This window comes from Prionailurus bengalensis, chromosome A3 (assembly GCF_016509475.1).
Source record: "Prionailurus bengalensis isolate Pbe53 chromosome A3, Fcat_Pben_1.1_paternal_pri, whole genome shotgun sequence".
Classification (NCBI taxonomy): Eukaryota; Metazoa; Chordata; class Mammalia; order Carnivora; family Felidae; genus Prionailurus; species Prionailurus bengalensis.
In genome coordinates, this window is record NC_057354.1 from 78,017,665 (window position 1) to 78,030,288 (window position 12,624).

The window sequence follows — 12,624 nt, forward strand, 5'->3', positions numbered from 1 at the left end:
TTAACCCAACAGATGAAACACAAATACACTGAAAGCTACAAAACATTTCCAAAATAAATTAAAAGAAACTTAAAGAAATGGAAAGATACCCTATGTTCATGGGTAGGAAGACATAATATTCTGAAGATGACAATTTATCAAAATTCCAATGGTGTTTTTACAGAAATGGAAAAGCTTATCCCTCAAATTCATATGGAAGTACAAAAGGTCCCAAATAGCCAAAACCATCCTGAAAAAGAACAAAATAAGAGGACTCTAATTTCCTAATTTCAAAACTTACTAGAAAGCTAAAGGAACCAAAGCAGTTTGATACTGATGTAAGTGTAGACTTATACAACATTAAAATACAATTGAGAATCCACAAATAAACCTATATGTCTATCTAACTTTTGAAAGAGGTGCCATGTCCATTCATTAGGGAAAGAACAGTCTTTAACAACAGTGTCAGTACAACTGAATTGACACATGTGAAAGAATGAAGTTGAACCCCCACTTCACATCACATACAAAAATTAACTCAAAATGGATCAGTATCTAAATATGAGAGCTAAAACCAAAAAACTCATAGTAAAAAGAAAAAGGGTTAAATCTTCATGGAATTTGGTTTAACAGTGACTTCTTAGATATGACACCAAAAGAATGAGAAACAAAAAGGAAAAATAAGTCGGACTTCATCATAATTAAAAACTTTTGTCATCAAAGGACATTCACCAAGAAAGTGAAAAGCCAACTCACAGAATGGGAGAGAAAATCTGCAAATTTTACATATGATATGACAATTAATAACTAGAATATATAAATAATTCGTATAATTCAGCAACAAAAAGACAGACAGCCCAATCCAAAAACTTGAATAAACACTTCTCCAAAGATGTTATACAAATGGCCAATCCCATGAAAAGATGTTCGATGTCATTAGTCACTAGGGAAATACAAATGAAAACCACAGTGAGTTATGAATTCACACCTACCAGAAAGGCTATAATTTTATAAATGGCAAGTAAGTGTTGGCAAGAATGTGGAGAAAATGGAACCCTCAAACACTGCTGAAGGGAATGTAAGATGGAACAGCTACTGTGAAATCCAACTTGGCAGTTGCTCAAAAACTAAATAAAAAATTACCAAATGACCCAGCAATTCCACTTGTAGGTGTATATACCCCAAATAAATCAAAACACAGACCAAAGAAAATACTTGTGTGTCAATGTTTAGTGAAGCATTATTTATAATAACCTCAAAGTAGAAATAGGTACCTAAGTGTGCACTGATGGGTGAATGGAATAACAAAATGTGACATATACATAAAACGGACTACTACTCAAGCATAAAAAATAAAGTTCTGATACATGTAACAACATGGATGAACCTGGAAAACATGCTAAGTGAATTTAGCCAGGCCCAAAAGCCATAGAGTCCATGATTTCACTTACAGTAAATATCCAGAATAGGCAGATTCATAGAGATAGAACATAGATTAGATGTTACCAGAGACTGAAGAGTGGGGGGAAATGGAAGTTGTTACTTAACTATTACAGACTCCTGCTTGGGCAGAGATGGAGAAAATGGAAATAGCTTTTCACAGACATTGTAAATGTAACTAATGTTAGGGAATGGCACACTTCAAAATAGCTCAAATGGCAAATTTGATTGTATATACTTTACCACAATAATTCTTATCTTATCTTATCTTATCTTATCTTATCTTATCTTATCTGGCGATCCACCACAATATATATATATATATATTTTTTTTAATAAGGTGAGATCAAGAGATGAAGAAGGGCATTATGTAATAATCACAGGGTCTATCCATCAGGAAGAGCTAACAATTATAAATGTCTATGCGCCGAATACGGGAGCCCCCAAATATATAAAACAATTACTCACAAACATAAGCAACCTTATTGATAAGAATGTGGTCATTGCAGGGGACTTTAACACTCCACTTACAGAAATGGATAGATCATCTAGACACACGGTCAATAAAGAAACAAGGGCCCTGAATGAGACATTGGATCAGATGGACTTGACAGATATATTTAGAACTCTGCATCCCAAAGCAACAGAATATACTTTCTTCTCGAGTGCACATGGAACATTCTCCAAGATAGATCACACACTGGGTCACAAAACAGCCCTTCATAAGTATACGAGAAATGAAATCATACCATGCATACTTTCAGACCACAATGCTATGAAGCTTGAAATCAACCACAGGAAAAAGTCTGGAAAACCTCCAAAAGCATGGAGGTTAAAGAACACCCTACTAAAGAATGAATGGGTCAACCAGGCAATTTGAGAAGAAATTAAAAAATATATGGAAACAAATGAAAATGAAAATACAACAATCCAAACGCTTGGGATGCAGCGAAGGCAGTCCTGAGAGGAAAATACATTGCAATCCAGGCCTATCTCAAGAAACAAGAAAAATCCCAAATACAAAATCTAACAGCACACCTAAAGGAAATAGAAGCAGAACAGCAAAGACAGCCTAAATCCAGCAGAAGAAGAGAAATAATAAAGATGAGAGCAGAAATAAACAATATAAAATCTAAAAAAACTGTAGAGCAGATCAACGAAACCAAGAGTTGGTTTTTTGAAAAAATAAACAAAATTGATAAACCTCTAGCCAGGCTTCTCAAAAAGAAAAGGGAGATGACCCAAATAGATAAAATCATGAATGAAAATGGAATGATTACAACCAATCCCTCAGAGATACAAGCAATTATTAGGGAATACTATGAAAAATTATATGCCAACAACTGGACAACCTGGAAGAAATGGACAAATTCCTAAACACCCACACGCTTCCAAAACTCAATCAGGAGGAAATAGAAAGCTTGAACAGACCCACAACCAGCCAAGAAACTGAATCAGTCATCAAAAATCTCCCAAGAAATAAGAGTCCAGGACCAGATGGCTTCCCAGGGGAGTTCTACCAGACGTTTAAAGCAGAGATAATACCTATCCTTCTCAAGCTATTCCAAAAAATAGAAAGGGAAGGAAAACTTCCAGACTCATTCTATGAAGCCAGTATTACTTTGATTCCTAAACCAGACAGAGACCCAGTAAAAAAAGAGAACTACAGGCCAATATCCCTGATGAATATGGATGCAAAAATTCTCAATAAGATACTAGCAAATCGAATTCAACAGCATATAAAAAGAATTATTCACCATGATCAAGTGGGATTCATTCCTGGGATGCAGGGCTGGGTCAACATTCACAAATCAATCAACGTGATACATCACATTAATAAAAAGAAAAGATAAGAACCATATGATCCTGTCAATCGATGCAGAAAAGGCCTTTGACAAAATTCAGCAACATTTCTTAATAAAAACCCTCGAGAAAGTCGGGATAGAAGGAACATACTTAAAGATCATAAAAGCCATTTATGAAAAGCCCACAGCTAACATCATCCTCAATGGGGAAAAAATGAGAGCTTTTTCCCTGAGATTAGGAACACGACAGGGATGTCCACTCTCACCGCTGCTGTTTAACATAGTGTTGGAAGTTCTAGCATCAATAATCAGACAACAAAAGGAAATCAAAGGCATCAAAATTGGCAAAGATGAAGTTAAGCTTTCACTTTTTGCAGATGACATGATATTATACATGGAAAATCCGACAGACTCCACCAGAAGACTGTTAGAACTGATACATGAATTCAGCAAAGTTGCAGGATACAAAATCAATGTACAGAAATCAGTTGCATTCTTATACACGAATAATGAAGCAACAGAAAGACAAATAAACTGATCCCATTCACAATTGCACCAAGAAGCATAATACCTAGGAATAAATCTAACCAAAGATGTAAAGGATCTGTATGCTGAAAACTATAGAAAGCTTATGAAGGAAATCAAAGAAGATATAAAGAAATGGAAAAACATTCCGTGCTCATGGATTGGAAGAATAAATATTGTCAAAATGTCAATACTCCCCAAAGGTATCTACACATTCAATGCAATCCCAATCAAAATTGCACCAGCATTCTTCTCGAAACTAGAACTAGCAATCCTAAAAGTCATATGGAACCACAAAAGGCCCCGAATAGCCAAAGTAATTTTGAAGAAGACCAAAGCAGGAGGCATCACAATCCCAGACTTTAGCCTCTACTACAAAGCTGTAATCATCAAGACAGCATGGTATTGGCACAAAAACAGACACATAGACCAATGGAATAGAATAGAAACCCCAGAACTAGACCCACAGACGTATGGCCAACTCATCTTTGACAAAGCAGGAAAGAATATCCAATGGAAAAAAGACAGTCTCTTTAACAAATGGTGCTGGGAGAACTGGACAGCAACATGCAGAAGGTTGAAACTAGACCACTTTCTCACACCATTCACAAAAATAAACTCAAAATGGATAAAGGACCTGAATGTGAGACAGGAAACCATCAAAACGCTAGAGGAGAAAGCAGGAAAAGAACTCTCTGACCTCAGCCGTAGCAATTTCTTATGTGACACATCCTCAAAGGCAAGGGAATTAAAAGCAAAAATGAACTACTGGGACCTTATGAAGATAAAAAGCTTCTGCACAGCAAAGGAAACAACCAACAAAACTAAAAGGCAACCAACGGAATGGGAAAAGCTATTTGCAAATGACATATCGGACAAAGGGCTAGTATCCAAAATCTATAAAGAGCTCACCAAACTCCACACATGAAAAACAAATAACCCAGTGAAGAAATGGGCAGAAAACATGAATAGACACTTCTCTAAAGAAGACATCCGGATGGCCAACAGGCACATGAAAAGATGCTCAACGTCACTCCTCATCAGGGAAATACAAATCAAAACCACACTCAGATATCACCTCACGCCAGTCAGAGTGGCCAAAACGAACAAATCAGGAGACTATAGATGCTGGAGAAGATGTGGAGAAACAGGAACCCTCTTGCACTGTTGGTGGGAATGCAAACTGGTGCAGCCACTCTGGAAAACAGTGTGGAGGTTCCTCAAAAAATTAAAAATAGACCTACCCTATGACCCAGCAATAGCACTGCTAGGAATTTACCCAAGGGATACAGGAGTACTGAGGCATAGGGGCACTTGTACCCCAATGTTTATAGCAGCACTCTCAACAACAGCCAAATTATGAAAAGAGCCTAAATGTCCATCAACTGATGAATGGATAAAGAAATTGTGGTTTATATACACAATGGAGTACTACGTGGCAATGAGAAAGAATGAAATATGGCCCTTTGTAGCAACGTGGATGGAACTGGAGAGTGTGATGCTAAGTGAAATAAACCATACAGAGAAAGACAGATACCATATGTTTTCACTCTTATGTGGATCCTGAGAAACTTAACAGAAACCCATGGGGGAGGGGAAGGAAAAAAAAAAAGAGGTTAGAGTAGGAGAGAGCCAAAGCATAAGAGACTCTTAAAAACTGAGAACAAACTGAGGGTTGATGGGGGGTGGGAGGGAGGGGAGGGTGGGTGATGGGTATTGAGGAGGGCACCTTTTGGGATGAGCACTAGGTGTTCAATGGAAACCAATTTGACAATAAACTTCATATATTGAAAAATAAAAAAAGGGAAAAAAACAAAATGAGAATAACATTTATACCTTATGAAATTCTATGAGGATCAAGTGAGTTAATGCCTATAAAGTGTACAGGTATGGTATGGTATGTAGTAAACTCTTAATGGTAACTTGAATTGTTATTGAGTAGAATTCAAGACAAACTTACTTTGTATCTCTGTAGTATAATGCATGGTCTTCCCCACTTCTTATTTATGAACTACTTTTTCATGAAGAAGTAGAAAAAGTTGATGACGGTAGAAGATCCAGCAAATAAAGTCCCTGAGAAATCTGGAAAAAAAAATAATAAGGTGAGATCTAAGGAGGCTGTTTAACATTTCTTGGTACTCATCTTTATTTCTGTTTACCACCACTGCAAGGTTCGAGGTATCTCTATTTAGCACACCCCCAAATTTAGCAAGGTTCTCTTTTAACTAGCATAAGAAAATAAATGAAAAAGAAACCTGAGATACACACACACATACACACACACACATACACACACACATACACGTGTGTGTATGTATATATATATAAAACGAACTACTCTTTTACAATGAAAAATACAATTATTTATCCATAAAGCAACACAGAAATGAATAAAATTAATTTATAAGTATATATACTACACATAAACATATCGCACAAAGGGTATACAATGTTTTTGCTGCAATAAAGTCTCTGTTATTATAATTTTGCGTGGGTTTTTCTGGTCTTCACCACATGTTGTCTGTAATGTTTTCATGCCCCCCCACCCCGTCCTTGTTTATTCTTTGCATATTGTTTATTCCTTGTTTATTCTTTGCTATATGACATCAACACTACTTTGTTGCTTAGAAGCAATGTGCTCCACTTAAAACTCTTTCTTATATCATTTTGAAGCCTATAGCTGCTAAAATGTCTCCTACTTTCTGCTGTCTTCTGTGGGCATTCTCTTCCGGGTTTCTCCATGTGATCAACCTCTGATGTTTGCCAACCCCAAGCTACACTTGATTAATCTCTTTTTTTCTGAGTAAATAGGTCAGTCAGTACAGAGCAAGCTGACTTAAAAACAGTACCATTTTTCTATAAAAATCTAACATAAGCTAAATAAAGTTATATCATGCAGCACAACAAAACCATCATTAAGAGTATAGAAGTGAACTTTAAAAAAAAATTTAAGTTTTATTTATTTTGAAACAGAGGGCAAACCAGTGGGGGAGGGGCAGAGAGAGAGAGGGACAGAGGATCAAAAGTGGGCTCTGTGCTGATAGCAGAGACAGATGTGGGGTTTTAACTCACAAACAGTGAGATCAGGACCTGAGCCAGAGTCAGATGCCTAACTGACTGAGCCACCCAGGCAACTGATTTTTGTCATAGTCTACATATCCATAGTGAGGTAAGAGGAGTGAAAGAGAGAACCATCTATATGTCTTTGGTTCAGGCTACAAACGATTTTCGCCTTCCAAATATCCATGACATTTAATGGAATGCTTTGGGAGGAGGCAGAGATATCTGAACCAGAAGGTTGCTAGCAAGAACAGAAAGAAAGAGAAGAGATGTAAGAGACATTGGTGAGGGGGAAATGACACTGTTTACCAACTGATCAGATGTGTGAACTATGGAAGGAGGAGTACTTGGAGTAAACACCCAGATTTCAGACACTGGGATAAAGGTATCCTGGAAAAAGAAGCCATTTGGTTTCAGTAGAAGAACAGGACGGAGGAAAGGGGAGTTTGAGATTCTGGTGGGATAGAACTTTATGTGGGAGGAGATGCCAAGTAGACAACTGGGATTTAAGAACTGAATCTCAGGAGAGAAGGCAAAGCAAAGAACTCAATGAAGCAACAAATGACATGGAAAAGGAATAATTTTAGAGGTAGTAGGACCTAAAGCATAGCATGAAATGGAAGCACAAGGTGAGGGGCAAGAAAATATTCCAGAGAATGTAAGGTGGGAGGAATTACTTGACTTGGCAGATAAGGGGCCACAGATAATATTTAAGAAAGTAGTTTCCTGGGGCACCTGGGTGGCTCAGTCAGTTGAGCGTCTTACCTCAGCTCAGGTCATGATCTTGAAGTTCATGAGTTCGAGCCCCGCGTTGGGCTCTGTGCTGACAGCTCAGAGCCTGGAGCCTGCTTCAGATTCTGTGTCTCCCTCTCTCTGCCCCTTCCCCACTCATGCTCTCGCAAAAATGAATAAACGTTAAAAAAAAATTTAAGAAAAAATTAGTTTCCTCATGGTGGTGGTATTGAGAATCACACAGCAACAGCAAGAGGGCCAAAGTATTCCTTCCAAAAGGCTGATGTTGATAAGAAAAACAGCAAGAGGAAAATAGCCTGTGGAGGTGACATGGTAGAATGAGGGTTTCTAGCTCATTAATATTTTTTAAATTTAAAGATGGGGGTAGAACTCATGGAGGTGAAGTAAATGGGTCAGACTGATGGGGCAAGGAGCCGTGGTCGAAGGGAGTGACTGAAATCTAGGCCAAAGCTGAAGATGGAGCCTTCGGAAGGAAGAAGGCCACTTCTAAAACAGGAGAAATGGAAACCAAAATCAAAGGACATGGAGAAGAATCACCCAGAACGATTTCCACAGCCTATTAAGTGGGCCCGATGTTCTCTGCTCAAAATGAAAAGACAAGAGGTGGGCTTCAGCGTTCAAAGGCAACACCCTGACTTGAAAGAGACAGTCAGCAAGACGAGAAGTAAGCACGAGATGACTAAAGGGACTACCAAAACGATAAGCAGATGCCCTCTTTGGAAGTGATGGGAGTTCAGGGGAAGCCTAGATCGCACTGAAGCAAGTGCCAAGACGCCGATGTGTAAAATAAAGGAAGGACAGCGGAGCATTTGCTTACGAGAAAAACAAGGTTCCCAAGGGACAGGCAGAGGGCAGAACAGGAGAGCGAGCCAGGGGCTGTGTAGAACGGCGGGGAAGGAATGAGGCAGAGGTGTCCTGAACCCAGCAGGAAGAGCCATGACTACCTGATTTACCAGCCTGACTCCCCCAAACTGGGTGGAATTTCCTTAAATATGTGGAATTTAGGAAAGACAAGGCTATCTGGTTGCTGATTGGCAAATGATACTTGCCACCTCTTCCCCTAGGCTCAGGAGAGGAATGTGTGGTGCTGAAAGGGACAGATTTTGTTTTCACTCCTGTTGGCTGCCGGCATGGGGCCCAGCAAAAGCAGAGTCACGCAAGTGCAAACTTGCTGCTTTTTAAGCAACGAGCTGGCAGGGAAGAGCTCCTCTCTTTATCATGTATTTATTTATTTATAATTTGTATAGCATCCATATCCAAATGGATCTGAGGCAGTTTGCAATAAAAACACATGTACACATGTCACAAGATACTTAAAATAAAGGTCAGAGAGAGCCTGGAGGAACGAGGATAGATCCTGTTGTAGCATGTTCCTCTACAGGAAAAGTAGCCAGGGAGAGGAGACAGCCTGAGGACACAATAAGACGGCGGTCATTTTTCTAGGGGGCCCTCTCCCATTGCTGTTTTTGTTCATCGCAACCACAAGGGAAAACCTTTCAGCTGGACATATGCCCAACACAGAGCTCTCGGGGAAAGCACACTGGTGCTTCAGTGTGAAGATGCAGCCAAGTATTCGTGCGCTGCTCCCGCTGGCTGCCCCCAGCCCAGGAGGGAACACTGCGGGGGGTGTGCATGGCTACCCTGGAGTCAGCAGAGGGGGGCCGATCCACCTCTGTCTCCAGGAGATGTATCAAATGACACTCCTGAATGCCAAAGTCAGTGTAAGCTAAAGGCAAGAGGTCTGGACTCCAGGGCCTTGCAATCAGCTCCATCTCCCCACTTCTTTACACGCAGCCTCTTCTTCACATGCGTGGAAACCTCACTGAGGCTGGCCTCTGGGTCTGCACAAAAGACCACTGAGTGCCATCCAAGAAGTCCTTGCTTTCCAAGAATCCTAATGGAGCAGCACCACAGTGACCACACACGGGCAGAAAGCGGAGAGATGAGCCATCCAGACCCAACAGTGTCTGGAACCCCATTTTGTACTCCTATACAATGCAGCAATCTTTTGATATAGGATAGAAAGCTGCTCTAAGGAATTTCAGAGAGAGCCCTTCTCTTCTCACAGTCTGCACCCCTGCCTGGGTGCACCCACTCCTACCAAAGCTGACCACAGCCAGAGCATTTGCTTAAGGGCTGTGCGGAGTTGGGAGCAGAGGGTAAGTGCTAACAATTTGGCATCCTTTGTGGCACCCACACACTCTCCATCCCGGGCTGTGATTGCAGTTTGCATTTTTTTTTATAATGGGTGAAGCTTTAGATTGAGGGGTCTCATTCAAAACATTCTGCATCTCCTGCTAGTAACATCCAGAGGCAGATATATTTATTAGTGTGAAAAAGAAAGAAGGAAAAAAAAAAAAAACTAATGAGGCAAATGCATGGAGTACTGACACTAGAGGAGATGAAAGTGTAAAGACATACGTTAGAAGCTGTGGCCCGGAGCAAGTTGTTACTAATTTAGTTCTTTTCTGGTTGTTTGAAGGAAACGGTTCTCCCATTTGAGCTTGGCACAGCTGAGGCCACCAGAAGGGTTAGAAGTGTCCTAGGAGAATGTGTCTCTAGGAAATGCAAAGATCTAGGTGCCACCAGCATAGAGAAGAGTCAAGTTTGGGCCCACTTATGCTTTTTCTCACTGAGGCCTTTCCCTTGACTGAAGAAAGGAGGCACAAGGGAATTGGCAAAGAGCGGTCGGTATGGACCAGCCTCACCAGCAATGCCTGCCTCTGCCTGTTAACTCTCAGGGTCAAAGAGTTGTTAAGATAGGGTATCACAGCGTCTCTATTAAGGGGGCTAGTTTTCAAGCTTCACATATCCGCAATATGCCCTATTTCTCCGGCAAGCTGAACATGACACTGATTCTTCATTCTCACAAGGACATAAAAATGGAGGGAAGGGGTGCCAGGGTGGCTCAGTCAGTTAAGCGTCCGACTTTTGGTTTTGGCTCAGGTCATGATCTCACGGCTTTGTGGGTTCAAGCCCCGCAATGGGCTCTGTGCTAGCAATGCAGAGACTACTTGTGATTCTCACCACCCCCCGCCCCTCCCCAACTAGCACTGTCTCTGTCTCTCTCAAAGTAAATAAATAAACTTAAAAAAAATAAATGAAAATGGAGGGACGAAGTTACAATCTCAGATGTCCATGGAAATCGCCCACTGACACTATTTTTTCACTAGGGACATGCTTCCTGACTTCCATTATTCTAGGTAATCAGGTACTGACTCTTACTATTTTTGGTACATTAACAGTCTCTCCTAATCTCTCCACCTGCCCTCACCACCACTTGAGTTCAAATACCTTGACATCTGTCTCCATAACTTTTGTCTTTCTCCCTACCCAGCCTGAGAGAGAGAGGCTTGCCTTCCCTCCATTCTCTGTCATGATCTACAGTAATAGGTTCAAGAGGGCGGAAACTTGGTTCCAGCCTCCCTGATGCTTTGACTCACCCTCGTAAAAAGTTATTGGTGTCAGCGCTGCTCTAGCAATTGCCTCTCCCCCACCACGCCCCTTGGCTTCTATAATTTCACTTCCCCCTGCTGCACCGTACAATAAACTCTAATGAGCTTTCACATTCCTTCACCAAGCTCCCGCCACCACCAAGTCAAACAAGGAGAGAAAAATAACTTCCTGCAGAAAATCTGCATGGCTATGAAGTTCTAAGCAACTTAACCAACATACATAACTGTCAGCGCCAATCCACCAAAAAGGGGGAGGAAGGGTGAAAAGAAGGGAGCGGGGAGAAGAACTTAAGAACCTGAGCTGGAAAAAACTTTCAATATTTTGTCCTAGGATTTGTGTTATATATTTCAATATGTAACAAAATTCATAATATATGTGACCTGTTCACAATTTTATAGTTACTTTCACCAGGAAATGAACCAACATTCCTTAACCCCCTACTATGTGGTTGGCCCAGTTGATTATCTTATATTATCTAACAGTAGAAATACAGGTTTAAAATGATTTCCATCCCCCATACACATTTTTTGAATAATTCCTTCAAATATGTGTGTACCGTAAAGACAGACACAAATGCACATTTTTCCATTCTTCCCTTTCTCGTACCTTTCCCTAGCTCATACCCAATTGGTTTCAGTTTAGTATACTCCAATGGCCCACAGGAGGGATAGGTGATCAGCTGGGGGTGTGGAACTACCACATAACCACTGAATGGGACCTCAGGTTTCCTATAGGAACTTGGAAGATATTACTGGGAAGCTGCCAGCCTGGAGCCCACAGTGGAGGCCACACATTTCTTCCTTGGGTCTCATGGACCACAACAATCCCTTGAGCACTCACTATCATTCTGCTGTAGTGACCACTGCAAGTAGAGACAGTCCACACAAAAGGGGGAGAAGCTCACATGAATACCAGTGTCAAAGAGAGCAGGGTCAAGCAGGGCTAATGTCCAGGAGAAAAACTAACCAATGAGTCATCAGGGAAGCTAAAAGGGCATCAGGAAAGTTAAATTTGAAGATGAAAAAGAATCACTGAAAAGCTTTTTACAAACTATTGCTTTGTAAACTCTCACATACTTATTTGCTTCCTCATTTGTCCCCCAGGGGTAATAGCTGAAAAAACTCTGAGAAGATTCTTTGAGGGTTTTTGTATTTTCAAAGGGAGAGCTGGGGAGACAGTAAACCCAGGCAAGAGGAAGTAGAGCATTCCGAGTAAAAGAATGAGAGATACAGATAGAGACGCAGAAGGCGAGGAGAGGCAAACCAGCAAACTTATCTCACGGACCACATAGTATTCGAGAAAGCAGGCTCAGAAAGTAAGAATCTTACCCACGGGCACACAGCAGCTAATTCGAAGAGCAAGAGCACGAACATAAGTTTTCTGATTTCAGTGCTGACTGTATTGAACGCCACCCTTGTAAGTGGGCCTCCTGGTCTGAAATATATGCTCTAATTAATCCTTTCTTCACCTGGCCACTAGGTTCATCATACAAAATCACTTTCCTCTAGACATCACCCATTCGGAATTTCAATGGCTCCGAGACCAGACACGTGTAGCTGACACTCTTAGGTGACCCCCCCGGCCACTGTGCATCTGATATGCACTG